We start from the raw sequence: 15,678 nt of genomic DNA on the forward strand, positions 1-15,678 counted from the left end.
CATTATCCGGTCGAATTCCACGACCTGCAGATCAGGTATGGAGTTCTTCTCAGACCGGGTGAGGGTCCTCACCATCCGTTTTTCAAAACCCGCAAAATCCGGCTTGTCAGAAGTCAGATCTGCATCAAAAGTAATACTCTGTGAGATAGAGGCAGCGTAGTCGGCATTCATCTGTTGCCGGCTGTTGACCGACTCTTTAGAGGGATCAACCTTGGTCTTGACTCTCATAAAATCAAGTGGTCAAGGTATTTCAATCCGTCCCTTACCTTGGGCTTCCGGATGGCTCTCCGGCTTCTGCTCCTCCCCAGGCGTTGCCGCACCGCCTGCAACATTAGGTGGCTCGCCACCCTTCGATGCCGTAGAGACATCCGGTGCTTTCTGCTGCGAGCATTCCGAGCTTTCGCTCAGTTTTCTCAGCACAGCAAGGGATTTGCCCCCAGTCGTTGGACGACCGGATTGGGAAGATGATTGTTTTTGGGGTTGAGGAGGGTCCTTCCTGGCGGCTTTCGCAGCCGGAGTTTTCTCCAGATCGTCTCCTTACCTTTTGAGCAGCTTGGAGAAAGATCGTGGAACCTTCTTGACGAACTCCTGAGAAATAAATAGAGGGTAAGAATACCCAATCGGCAAAATTATAATTAAAAAAAAAAAAAGAGATAGAGAAGAAAGAAAAGAAAAAGGAAATATGCAAACGCATAAAGTCAGGCGGTCTTACCCCGCCTTTCTTGGAATCTTTTGCCTCGACGGCTGCCTTCTTGGCAAGTGCCGCCTCTTTGCGCAACAGCGCCGCAGACTTAGCCGGTGTCTTCTCCTGGTCTACCATTCTCAAGGCTTCGTCTGCGAGAACAAGAATTTATGATTAGAAGAAATTATGGCAAGTCTGCAATAAAAGTAAAATAACAATCATTCCGGATGAGAAGTATTCTACCCCTAAGAAACATGGTACTCAGCCCGCAGGCGGACAAGAAGCACTCGTCCTTGAAGAAGTCCGGATGGGGAATCCAGTTTTTGGGTACTATGATGTGTGTCCCATCCCCCATGGGCTCAATTGTTGTTTCAAAAAATCCCGGCTCCATTATTTGCTCCTGGGCCTTAGTAGATAGCGCCGGGAGAGGGCATTTACGTCCAAGAAGAGTCGGCTCAGTATTGTACCGGCAAAGTGTCCGGTTGTGTCTTAAGGTGGGGGAAGAAACCAAATAAAACTTGTCCTTCCACCCGGACCATTTGGACACCTTGTCCAAAGTCATCAAGTATTGGGGCAAGGTAGTCAGAGTATACCATGCCCCATGGCCGCCTGGGGCCTTGCTCAAGTAGTGCATATGAGCGAAGGCGGAAAAACTAGGGTTTATATTTTGAAACTCGCAGGCGGCGATGTAACTTAGAATATTCACCCACGAGTTGGGGGTGAGCTGCCAAACCCCTACATCGTACCCTTTAAGAATTTTCCTAATTCCGGGGTGGAGGGGGAACCGGAGGCCGGCTTCGATAACCGCCTCGTAGCAGATGAAGTAGTCGTCTGCATGGTCAATATCATCGCCCCAGGCCATTACGGCGTCAGCCGGAGGAACGATAATCTCCCAACCCCTTCCAAAGGGGTGTTTTTCCTTGAAGGCCCTGAATCCGCTATTGAGGAGGGCGATGTTACCCGGCAGCATCCGGGTCCTTTTAGGGTTGGGGTTGTCGGCGACCTTAGGCGGTTGCTGATAGTCAGCCGCAAAATTGTCCTGGTCAGAGCCGGAAGACTCGGCCCTTGACTCTCCGCCGACCTCAGCGTTGCCGGCTTCATTAGAGGAGGCGGTACCCTCGCCGCCTACCTCTCGTACCCCGGAAGTAGAGGGAGCCTCTTCGTTAGATCCGCTCTCTTCCCAATCCCTCTGTTCCCCGTCTGGGAAAACCTCATCGGCTGGCACTCTCATAGTGCGCCGGCTCTTAGTCCGTCTGGCCGTTTGTTTCGTTATGGCCATTGTGTCCTGCACAGACACAGAGAGGGAGGAATTCGGAGATGAGCATATTGGTTCCGACAGTCCAGAAAAGGCACCCCCTGTTCTAGACTCAGCCGTTCCGGTGGATCGGCTGAGTGTCCTAGGCAGTGCCGAGTGAGTGGATTGAGAACTCATTTATATTCTCTAAAAAGCTATGTACACAGGCGGAGGAAAAATGGTATACAAATTGAAAGGGAGAAAAGCTAAAATGGTACAGGCGGTTACCTCGTTTTTACTCTGAAAAATCTGAAAACCGCTACAGCCGGTAAACCGGGTGTTGAACTGCTAGCACACGGAAGCTTGAACTTTTTGTGATGCAGGCGGAAGCAGAGAATCTCTCTCTAAGAACCTCTCTTTTTCTCTTTCTAAAAAGTCAAATGTGAACGTAAGGTGAGAAAAAGGGGGGGGGGGGGTAACTTTCTATTTATAGAAAGTAAAGCGGGGGGAAATCTTTGATTTGAAATTCAAAAATTTACCCGTTACTGTTCACCTATGAAAGGTAGACACGTGTCACAGGCCCCACGTGATATGCACGTGCGACCTGTGAGGGGCAAATGTTTAGGGTAAAAATACCCTAGACACGTGGACCAATGAGAGGAAGCCACGTGTCGAGCTCAGGATGGCCCACGTGGCTTAACATCCTCTTGACACTTGGCGCCCTCAGATACACTTCTGAAATGGCGGCCTTCAAGGGCCCAAATCCCTAGAAGCGTCGTTTTACGGCGCAGCCCACTGAAAGTTAGGTCAAGTGACCTACATAGGGGCACACTCTCCAAGGACCCTATAAATAGGGAGATATTTCCCCACTTTGCGGACACATTAAATCATTGATTACACCTGCATTCTCTCACGTCAGAGAAAGACTTGAGCTTGGAATCCGAGCAGATACCCACCTAAATTTCCGTTCTCTTTATTCCCTTTCAAGTTACTAACTTGATCGTTAGAGGCGGAGCTCCACCCACCCGGAGTCTCCGTTATTTTGCAGGTACAGCCCAGCCGGATCAGACTTCGTGACGTAATTCTCCCAAGGGACAAAAACACCCAAAACAAAAATAATTAAGGATTTGATTTAAGTTGTAGAATGATTTCCCTCAATAATGTTGAAACAAAAACAAATTCCCATTATGCACCTATTTAAAAACAAATTCCCAAAATACCGTCCATATAGGATTGGTATGTAGGATTGGTATTTAGTTTGGCTTAAAACCGCTAATGTTCTTAACGGTTTTATATTAAAACCGCACATGAAACCGATAGCAATAGTAGCTGTTTTTTTAAATATTTTTTAGAAGAAGCAAAGAGACCTGTTATTATTGAAATCAGGTCTCTTTGAACTTAACAGTAATAATGTGGGCGCTCTCTTTCCTGCTGTTGGCTAAGGCATGGTTTCATAAAAGAGATCGCCTTTTTATTGACAAGTCTCTTTAATTTGCCTCCTTACGTTTTTATAAAAGGTAAGGAGGAAAAGAGACATGTTAATAGAAATAGGTCTTTCTAAAGCTATAACCGCTATTGCCAGTAGCGGTTTTAAGTTGTTGAACCAAATAAGAAAAATATACTCAACAGAGCAATTTCCCACAATATTGTTAGAATAAAAATAAATTCCCTTTTTGCGCCGATTTGGAAACTAATTCCCTAGATGCAGTCTATGTAGGATCGGTGTTGGGTGTGATATTTTTTTCACCTTAAAACCGCTAAGGACAATAGCGGTTATAGCTTTAAAACCGCAGTTGTTATTAGCGGTTTTAGAAAAGAGACCGCCTATTTCAATAAACAGGTCTCTTTTCTTCCTTACCTTTTTTTAAAAAGTAAGGAGGCAAAGAGACCTGCCAATAAAAAAGGAGGTCTCTTTTTTGAAACCATGTCTTAGCCCACAACAGGAAAGAGAGCGCCCACATTATTACTGTTAAGTTCAAAGAGACCTAATTTCATTAATAATGGGTCTCTTTGCTTTTAAAAAAAAAAAAAAAACAAAAAACAAAAACCCGCTTATGTTGCTAGCGTTTTTAACATAAAACCGTTAATAACATTAGCGGTTTTAAGCCAAACCAAATGTCAATCCTACATGGACGGTAGTTTGGGAATTTGTTTTTAAATGGGTGTATAGTGGAAATTTGTTTTTGTTTTAACATTATTGAGGGAAATCACTCTACTCAACACCGATCCTACATGGACGGTATCTAGGGAATCAGTTTCTAAATCGATGCACAAAGGGAATTTATTTTTATTCTAGCAATATTGTGGAAAATTGCTCTTAGGTGCAACATGCTTAATAATTGACTTAGAAATTACAATACGGAGTATAAATAGATGGATTATCATACAAACAAACTTGAAATATATCATGAGCCTTGATTAATGAAGGATTGTTATGGTATGGTTCTAAATTGTAAGGATTATTCTCCTCACCTTATTTTCACCCATCTCCTGTCAAAAATTCCCTAACCCTAATCTTTATATCTCTCTCTCACGTACGCCCTCCCCTCTCTCTCTCTCTCCCCTATCCGTACGACCGACCCCTTCCCTTGATGGCGCATAATGTTCGTGGTGGTAGATCATGGTTAGTTAATTCCCCTCCTCTCCGTAGAAGGTTGATTGAAAGGGTTCAATCACGACTCAATAGCATTAGTGGAGGTTTAATTTGTGCCCATGGACTACGCAGAGGAATCACGTTTAGGGTTCTTGTTCTCCTATTGTTCTTGCTCGATCACACGTGCAATTACGCTTCAAATGTACAATTATATTTTCTTTATGTGTTGTGCATTGATCTTGGTTATTAGATGTTTATGAATATGATTCATGCAATTCTGCTTAAAGTATCTAGTCTTACACTTCTTACATATCTTTGTTTGACTATTCAATTAAAAAAATAAATTACACAGAGACGAAGCATTAGAATTAGCTTCCTCTTTGCAAGTCTTCGTCACTTGGGATGTTTTAATTCAACTTTGTTGGCTAAGTAATCTTGGAGATTTTTGCAAAATCCTTAGTTACTAGTCTCCCGTATTTCAAAGGCTAGGTATCCTACCCTACTTAGTGTTCATTACCACACTAGACTTTCTCATCCTTCTTGGGGTTATAGGAGTTTAGTAAAAGGCTTCAAATTTAAATCTCTTGAATCATGTCCTTTTTATTAGAAGGTGGGAAATGGTTCATAGGTCCATATTTCATAGGATTCTTGGGTGCCTGGTGATTTAGTGTAGTTCAAGGATTCACTTGCTGGATCAGATCTTTTGATCTCGTGCCTTCATTACTTGATCCATGCATGAATACATGGGACTATTCTTTAGTTCACAAGTTTTTCTCTCCTTTAACAAACTGCGGTTTGTATTATGGGTTTAGAACATCTTCGTCAAAAAATAAATGATTATGTTTATTGGAAATTTACTCGAGATTGATCCATTTTGACTAAATCAGTTTATGCTCATTTGATCCAACATTTGGATTGACCGACCTCTCTAATTATCAGCACTTCTTCTCATTGATGGAAACAACTTTGGGGTATGCCTATTCTTCCTAAGTGAGAACTTTTAACGTAGAAAATTTTATATAAGGCATTACCGGCGGCTGCCATTTTACGTATAAAAGGTATGCCAGTTAGGGATGGCAATGGGGCGGGTCAAATGCGGATGATGGTACCTCCATACCCATACCCGCTGATGTATTCATTTTATATAGTATTTTACCCCCGTCCTTTGGTCATAATTAGTAGTGTTTTTGGCTCTTTAGAGCCACTTTTATTACTAATTGGTGTTTTCTAGTGTTTTCGTAGATTTGGTTGACTTTTGCAGGGATTTATGCTTTTGGAGTATTTTCCCGAGATATTTAGGAGCAATCACGAGCACTGGAGAAGCACGACCAGATTTTATAGCCCAGGGCCGGTTGGAGCCATCGAACCGGTGATTAAGGGCTCGGTAGAGGTGATACCGGGGCGTTTGGACCGAGTATTCAAGACCCAAAGAGGAAACCTAGATTGGCCCGAAGAATTGGAGCCCAATCGAAGTCCAAATATTGGCCCAAATGATCCGCCCGGCCAAAGAGGCTGGCGCCCGGAGGCGCGCCCGGCCGGGCGGGAGGAGCGCCCGGTGACGCGCCCGGCCGGGCGCGAGATTGTTATTAGAGGTGAAAAAAGGCGCGCCCGATCGGGCGGTGCCTCGCCCGATCGGGCGCGTGTTTATTTAGGAAACAATTAGAGTCGTATTAATTTGTTTTAGTTTAGGATTTTTGTACGGAGTATAAATACTCCTCCGTAATACGTTTTTAGATCGTCTCTTCTTTTGGGGAGATCTTCTTCTCTCTTCTTCTACTACTTCTTCTTCTCTTAATCCTTTCTCTTAGACTTTCTCTCTCTACTTAGTTTTCTCTCTCTTAATCTCTCTCTAAACCTTTGTTCTTATTTCTTTAATTAATTCCAGAATTGTTTTGGTAACGATTTCTCTTCCCTTAATCTTAGTTCTTTATTTTATTCTTTTGATCATGATTTATTTCATTGCTTTGCTTAGTTTATATTTAATTATGTGTGAGTAGTTTAATTTCTAGGGTTTATGGGGATCTAATAAATAATATGAAGGGGTAATTTATTGTTGTTAATTATCAATGCTAGATTAATTTCCTATTGATTGATTTAATGCTCTGTGACTAGATTAGGCCTATCTTTTATGCATGAGTTTGACAATATTGATTCAAGAATCGAGAGATGAGAATTAATGTTTAGGTCTAGTTTCAATAGGCAAGTTAATTTATAAATGGTTAAGTCAAGATTCGTGAGATGAGATTTAATACCGATAAATTAATTGTGTGATTGTAATAAGTAGCGAGAGCCCTTTACAATCTGATTAATTGATGCATTGATGATTGACTATTATTGATTGTTGGTATTGCATGATGATTTCTTATTGGATTGTTTTAATGTTTTACAATTGCGGCTTGTAAAAGTATAGCAATATTAAATTGATGAATCGAGCAGATGTTAATTTGATATTAAAGGCTATTTTCGATAAGAACTTAGATCTAGTAAATTGCGAGAGCCTGTTAGATCTATGTTGATTAATAAATTGCGAGAGCCTGTTAATCATGTTATTTATGCCATGTCAATGATTGATTACCCTATTTTACCCCGGAATATTATTTATTGGTGAACCTATGCCCTAGATCCTTTTATATATTATTTTCTCCCTTTTCTTACTCTTTTTAGTTTAGTTTCATATTCAACTTTTAATATTGGTTACTTAAATAATTTAGATTATAATATTTAATTAGGAGTAAAAAGATTTGTTTCCCTGTGGAGATCGACCCTACTTCCCTATCTACTTTAGTTAGTGAATTAGGTAATTATTTTTGATTAGGGGATACGACTTTACCCTGTCAAAATTTGGCGCCGTTGCCGAGGAAACGGTTTTATTTTTATTTCTAATTATTATTAGAGTCTAGATTATTTTTAATTTTTTTTTATTATTATTTTTTTTTAATTTTTAATTTAATTTTTTTTTATGAGTTGAAAATATCCATGCTTATGTCACTACAAGAATTATATAATTTTTATGCCGCACCTAACTACTGTAGTTGTCAACGTCTTTGTCATGAAAATCCTGAATGCCCTTATAGTGAGTTTTTTGTGCGTGCTCCGGATGATTTTAGAGTCTTTCCGTATACATATGATCATATTCGGAAACGATTAGTTGCTAATGAAAGTTATTGGAAGGCTCTTGATGAAAAAGTCTATGGACACTATAATAATATGAATGTTGTTGAGGATGAAGAACCATCGGTTATAGAATTTGTGGTTGAAAAATCATTGGTTGACGAATCGGTGATTGAAAAATCATTAGTTGTAGAAACAGTGGTTGATAATTCCTTTGTTGATGATGAGGTTATTTGTGAGGGTAAAATTTTAAAGTCATTATTGGATGATAAAGACAATGACTACCTCCATGTTCGTTCTATTAATTCTAAATTTTTAGCGGAGGAAGTAGAAGGTTGTGGTGTATTTTCATCTCCCTCTTTTGATTTTTCTTTCTACCTTGAGTTCTCTTTATGTACTCCTAACTTTTTCTTTGTAGGGATAAATGTGCTTGCTATTAAGCCCTATATAGTGCTTAATGAAATGTTTGCAGGAGCGTTTGATAAGTTACTCAAGGCATTGAATTCTTCCGATTGAGAGAAGGAGTATGGTCGAGCGGGACCTTGATAAACTAGCGCTTTGCGGGAGGCAACCCGTATTTTGTTGATTTTTATTTAGTTTTTTTTATTTATTTATTTGTTTGTGTGTTTTCTTTTTGTTTTGTTTTAGAGAGGTAGAGGAGAGTATATCTTATATTTGTGGGAGTGTGATTTTGTGCACAGATACTAGAAAAGTTGAGAAAAGATCAAAGGGATAAAGGAATCCCGGGGCAATTAGCAGCAGCAAGCTGCCCCGGCAAATCAGTAGCACGGGCCCGATCGGGCAAAGCTCGCCCGATCGGGCGCGCGTACGCGTCAGCAAACTACGTCAACTTCGACAGGCCATAACTTTTGCGTTTCTTATCCGATTTTTGCGTGTGACCTGCCGTTGGAAAGCTCTTCAAGTCTAGTTTCCAATGCAATTAGAATCACTGTATTATCATTTATACATCAAAAGTTATGATCAGAATAGTGCACCTGACTCAAATTTGAACTTTTTCCCACTAACACTTTGTTTCTTTCTTGCCCAATTTTGTTCCAAAGAGATGCATTGCAATCCTCGAGGCTTTGGTGACATTGATGTGGTGATGATGAAGAGTAGTCACCTTGACTACTAGCTTTCCTTTAAGACAATGAGGACATTGTCTGATTTAGCTTGGGGGGAGGTTCTCGTGTTCGTATGGTACATCTTTCACTCTCTCTTTTCTCTTTTTATTTTTATTTTTATTTTTCTTAGTATAGATTTTATTACTTTCTTAGGTTAGTTTTGTTCCAATGAATTATAAATTATGCTTCCCTTTTCCCCTTAATTGAGAAATTTGTTTTGATCCTTGGTAATTGATGATAGGCATTGTGGATTAGTTGATCATGATATGATGTTTGATTGCCTTGAAACCTTTACATGCGTCAATTTTGTCCAACTACTTGTGAATATAGTGCTTGACTAGTTGATTTGGTAAGGATTGTGTGATAGTTCCATAATTCCTGGTATGTCAATGAATTTGAGTATTGGTTTGCAACTACTAGTAATGTTTATATGATTCATTATTATGCGCATTGTGGAGGACGAAGGCATTTGTTCTTTTAGGTAGCCTCCTGATATTGTAGATACATTTGTTCCCTTCTTGCTACCCATGTTGTTGCCTTGACTTTTTATTGTTTATTAGCCACATTACAAGCCTATTTTGCCCCATTGGTTACTAGTCCCAAGCTTGGCTTGGGGGAGCTATTAGTGAGTGAGGTGAGGGAGTTTGTAGTGTGTTATTTATTTGCACAATTTGGGTGGGATTTTGAGAAGTAGTTTTGTTGATTGTTCATGTTTATTTTTGATGAGTTTGAGAGTTATATTTTCTTGAAAAAATAAAGCATGATATTATGAAAAAAAAAGAGAAGTTCAAAGAAAAAAAATGTGAAAAAATAAGCGAACTTCAAAAGAAAAAAAATGTTCAAATGTTCTAGTTGGAGGTTTGTAAAGAATAATTTTGATACCTCAATGGAAAAATTTCAAGTTTGGAAAATAAAGTTTGTTTATTCACTCTATTGCTCCATTATTATATCTTATGAGTGAAATTGTAAGAGTTGGGTTTATTTATTATGATTGGAGTATATTTGGTTGATGTTAGAGTTGGTTATGTAGGAGATGTTGATCATTATTTATTTTTGATCATGAGTTTTATTAGGATATTGCTCCCTTAAGCATAGCTTTTCTCTCACGTATTTCCAAATTTATCCTACCCTTTACCTTAGCCTTACATTACAAGCTTTAAAGACCTTCCGACCTTTGTGCATAGAACTGTATGAATGTGAAAGTGTTGCTTATCAATGCAAGTTATGATTTGGCATATTTCGAGTCGACTAGTAGGATTGAGCGTTCATTGTTTTTATACACACGAGAGTGTGAGTTGGGAGGGCATTGTTCACATTAAAGGGGTGGTTGGAGAGCGATCGAGTACATCATTTACTCGCCACATAAATGAGAGTCGAGTGTGTGAGCACTAGTCTTGAATTCTATATGCTCTTGTGGTTTGCTCTGTTTGACAATTGTTAGGGAAGAAAGGTAATTGGATGGACTTGATTGATTGACTCTGAAGCATGTTTATTTGATTTACCCTGGATCGCTTGTGCTTGATTTTTACTTATTGGGGTGAAGCATATTTATTGATTCATTGATGAGATCTTTGCTTAGGGACAAGCAAAGGTTTGGCTTGGGGGAGTTTGATGTATTCATTTTATATAGTATTTTACCCCCGTCCCTTGGTCATAATTAGTAGTGTTTTTGGCTCTTTAGAGCCACTTTTATTACTAATTGGTGTTTTCTAGTGTTTTCGTAGATTTGGTTGACTTTTGCAGGGATTTATGCTTTTGGAGTATTTTCCCGAGATATTTAGGAGCAATCACGAGCACTGGAGAAGCACGACCAGATTTTATAGCCCAGGGCCGGTTGGAGCCATCGAACCGGTGATTAAGGGCTCGGTAGAGGTGATACCGGGGCGTTTGGACCGAGTATTCAAGACCCAAAGAGGAAACCTAGATTGGCCCGAAGAATTGGAGCCCAATCGAAGTCCAAATATTGGCCCAAATGATCCGCCCGGCCAAAGAGGCTGGCGCCCGGAGGCGCGCCCGGCCGGGCGGGAGGAGCGCCCGGTGACGCGCCCGGCCGGGCGCGAGATTGTTATTAGAGGTGAAAAAAGGCGCGCCCGATCGGGCGGTGCCTCGCCCGATCGGGCGCGTGTTTATTTAGGAAACAATTAGAGTCGTATTAATTTGTTTTAGTTTAGGATTTTTGTACGGAGTATAAATACTCCTCCGTAATACGTTTTTAGATCGTCTCTTCTTTTGGGGAGATCTTCTTCTCTCTTCTTCTACTACTTCTTCTTCTCTTAATCCTTTCTCTTAGACTTTCTCTCTCTACTTAGTTTTCTCTCTCTTAATCTCTCTCTAAACCTTTGTTCTTATTTCTTTAATTAATTCCAGAATTGTTTTGGTAACGATTTCTCTTCCCTTAATCTTAGTTCTTTATTTTATTCTTTTGATCATGATTTATTTCATTGCTTTGCTTAGTTTATATTTAATTATGTGTGAGTAGTTTAATTTCTAGGGTTTATGGGGATCTAATAAATAATATGAAGGGGTAATTTATTGTTGTTAATTATCAATGCTAGATTAATTTCCTATTGATTGATTTAATGCTCTGTGACTAGATTAGGCCTATCTTTTATGCATGAGTTTGACAATATTGATTCAAGAATCGAGAGATGAGAATTAATGTTTAGGTCTAGTTTCAATAGGCAAGTTAATTTATAAATGGTTAAGTCAAGATTCGTGAGATGAGATTTAATACCGATAAATTAATTGTGTGATTGTAATAAGTAGCGAGAGCCCTTTACAATCTGATTAATTGATGCATTGATGATTGACTATTATTGATTGTTGGTATTGCATGATGATTTCTTATTGGATTGTTTTAATGTTTTACAATTGCGGCTTGTAAAAGTATAGCAATATTAAATTGATGAATCGAGCAGATGTTAATTTGATATTAAAGGCTATTTTCGATAAGAACTTAGATCTAGTAAATTGCGAGAGCCTGTTAGATCTATGTTGATTAATAAATTGCGAGAGCCTGTTAATCATGTTATTTATGCCATGTCAATGATTGATTACCCTATTTTACCCCGGAATATTATTTATTGGTGAACCTATGCCCTAGATCCTTTTATATATTATTTTCTCCCTTTTCTTACTCTTTTTAGTTTAGTTTCATATTCAACTTTTAATATTGGTTACTTAAATAATTTAGATTATAATATTTAATTAGGAGTAAAAAGATTTGTTTCCCTGTGGAGATCGACCCTACTTCCCTATCTACTTTAGTTAGTGAATTAGGTAATTATTTTTGATTAGGGGATACGACTTTACCCTGTCAAAATTTGGCGCCGTTGCCGAGGAAACGGTTTTATTTTTATTTCTAATTATTATTAGAGTCTAGATTATTTTTAATTTTTTTTTATTATTATTTTTTTTTAATTTTTAATTTAATTTTTTTTTATGAGTTGAAAATATCCATGCTTATGTCACTACAAGAATTATATAATTTTTATGCCGCACCTAACTACTGTAGTTGTCAACGTCTTTGTCATGAAAATCCTGAATGCCCTTATAGTGAGTTTTTTGTGCGTGCTCCGGATGATTTTAGAGTCTTTCCGTATACATATGATCATATTCGGAAACGATTAGTTGCTAATGAAAGTTATTGGAAGGCTCTTGATGAAAAAGTCTATGGACACTATAATAATATGAATGTTGTTGAGGATGAAGAACCATCGGTTATAGAATTTGTGGTTGAAAAATCATTGGTTGACGAATCGGTGATTGAAAAATCATTAGTTGTAGAAACAGTGGTTGATAATTCCTTTGTTGATGATGAGGTTATTTGTGAGGGTAAAATTTTAAAGTCATTATTGGATGATAAAGACAATGACTACCTCCATGTTCGTTCTATTAATTCTAAATTTTTAGCGGAGGAAGTAGAAGGTTGTGGTGTATTTTCATCTCCCTCTTTTGATTTTTCTTTCTACCTTGAGTTCTCTTTATGTACTCCTAACTTTTTCTTTGTAGGGATAAATGTGCTTGCTATTAAGCCCTATATAGTGCTTAATGAAATGTTTGCAGGAGCGTTTGATAAGTTACTCAAGGCATTGAATTCTTCCGATTGAGAGAAGGAGTATGGTCGAGCGGGACCTTGATAAACTAGCGCTTTGCGGGAGGCAACCCGTATTTTGTTGATTTTTATTTAGTTTTTTTTATTTATTTATTTGTTTGTGTGTTTTCTTTTTGTTTTGTTTTAGAGAGGTAGAGGAGAGTATATCTTATATTTGTGGGAGTGTGATTTTGTGCACAGATACTAGAAAAGTTGAGAAAAGATCAAAGGGATAAAGGAATCCCGGGGCAATTAGCAGCAGCAAGCTGCCCCGGCAAATCAGTAGCACGGGCCCGATCGGGCAAAGCTCGCCCGATCGGGCGCGCGTACGCGTCAGCAAACTACGTCAACTTCGACAGGCCATAACTTTTGCGTTTCTTATCCGATTTTTGCGTGTGACCTGCCGTTGGAAAGCTCTTCAAGTCTAGTTTCCAATGCAATTAGAATCACTGTATTATCATTTATACATCAAAAGTTATGATCAGAATAGTGCACCTGACTCAAATTTGAACTTTTTCCCACTAACACTTTGTTTCTTTCTTGCCCAATTTTGTTCCAAAGAGATGCATTGCAATCCTCGAGGCTTTGGTGACATTGATGTGGTGATGATGAAGAGTAGTCACCTTGACTACTAGCTTTCCTTTAAGACAATGAGGACATTGTCTGATTTAGCTTGGGGGGAGGTTCTCGTGTTCGTATGGTACATCTTTCACTCTCTCTTTTCTCTTTTTATTTTTATTTTTATTTTTCTTAGTATAGATTTTATTACTTTCTTAGGTTAGTTTTGTTCCAATGAATTATAAATTATGCTTCCCTTTTCCCCTTAATTGAGAAATTTGTTTTGATCCTTGGTAATTGATGATAGGCATTGTGGATTAGTTGATCATGATATGATGTTTGATTGCCTTGAAACCTTTACATGCGTCAATTTTGTCCAACTACTTGTGAATATAGTGCTTGACTAGTTGATTTGGTAAGGATTGTGTGATAGTTCCATAATTCCTGGTATGTCAATGAATTTGAGTATTGGTTTGCAACTACTAGTAATGTTTATATGATTCATTATTATGCGCATTGTGGAGGACGAAGGCATTTGTTCTTTTAGGTAGCCTCCTGATATTGTAGATACATTTGTTCCCTTCTTGCTACCCATGTTGTTGCCTTGACTTTTTATTGTTTATTAGCCACATTACAAGCCTATTTTGCCCCATTGGTTACTAGTCCCAAGCTTGGCTTGGGGGAGCTATTAGTGAGTGAGGTGAGGGAGTTTGTAGTGTGTTATTTATTTGCACAATTTGGGTGGGATTTTGAGAAGTAGTTTTGTTGATTGTTCATGTTTATTTTTGATGAGTTTGAGAGTTATATTTTCTTGAAAAAATAAAGCATGATATTATGAAAAAAAAAAGAGAAGTTCAAAGAAAAAAAATGTGAAAAAATAAGCGAACTTCAAAAGAAAAAAAATGTTCAAATGTTCTAGTTGGAGGTTTGTAAAGAATAATTTTGATACCTCAATGGAAAAATTTCAAGTTTGGAAAATAAAGTTTGTTTATTCACTCTATTGCTCCATTATTATATCTTATGAGTGAAATTGTAAGAGTTGGGTTTATTTATTATGATTGGAGTATATTTGGTTGATGTTAGAGTTGGTTATGTAGGAGATGTTGATCATTATTTATTTTTGATCATGAGTTTTATTAGGATATTGCTCCCTTAAGCATAGCTTTTCTCTCACGTATTTCCAAATTTATCCTACCCTTTACCTTAGCCTTACATTACAAGCTTTAAAGACCTTCCGACCTTTGTGCATAGAACTGTATGAATGTGAAAGTGTTGCTTATCAATGCAAGTTATGATTTGGCATATTTCGAGTCGACTAGTAGGATTGAGCGTTCATTGTTTTTATACACACGAGAGTGTGAGTTGGGAGGGCATTGTTCACATTAAAGGGGTGGTTGGAGAGCGATCGAGTACATCATTTACTCGCCACATAAATGAGAGTCGAGTGTGTGAGCACTAGTCTTGAATTCTATATGCTCTTGTGGTTTGCTCTGTTTGACAATTGTTAGGGAAGAAGGGTAATTGGATGGACTTGATTGATTGACTCTGAAGCATGTTTATTTGATTTACCCTGGATCGCTTGTGCTTGATTTTTACTTATTGGGGTGAAGCATATTTATTGATTCATTGATGAGATCTTTGCTTAGGGACAAGCAAAGGTTTGGCTTGGGGGAGTTTGATGTATTCATTTTATATAGTATTTTACCCCCGTCCCTTGGTCATAATTAGTAGTGTTTTTGGCTCTTTAGAGCCACTTTTATTACTAATTGGTGTTTTCTAGTGTTTTCGTAGATTTGGTTGACTTTTGCAGGGATTTATGCTTTTGGAGTATTTTCCCGAGATATTTAGGAGCAATCACGAGCACTGGAGAAGCACGACCAGATTTTATAGCCCAGGGCCGGTTGGAGCCATCGAACCGGTGATTAAGGGCTCGGTAGAGGTGATACCGGGGCGTTTGGACCGAGTATTCAAGACCCAAAGAGGAAACCTAGATTGGCCCGAAGAATTGGAGCCCAATCGAAGTCCAAATATTGGCCCAAATGATCCGCCCGGCCAAAGAGGCTGGCGCCCGGAGGCGCGCCCGGCCGGGCGGGAGGAGCGCCCGGTGACGCGCCCGGCCGGGCGCGAGATTGTTATTAGAGGTGAAAAAAGGCGCGCCCGATCGGGCGGTGCCTCGCCCGATCGGGCGCGTGTTTATTTAGGAAACAATTAGAGTCGTATTAATTTGTTTTAGTTTAGGATTTTTGTACGGAGTATAAATACTCCTCCGTAATACGTTTTTAG

Source organism: Chenopodium album, chromosome 4 (assembly GCF_948465745.1).
Source record: "Chenopodium album chromosome 4, dcCheAlbu1.1, whole genome shotgun sequence".
Classification (NCBI taxonomy): Eukaryota; Viridiplantae; Streptophyta; class Magnoliopsida; order Caryophyllales; family Amaranthaceae; genus Chenopodium; species Chenopodium album.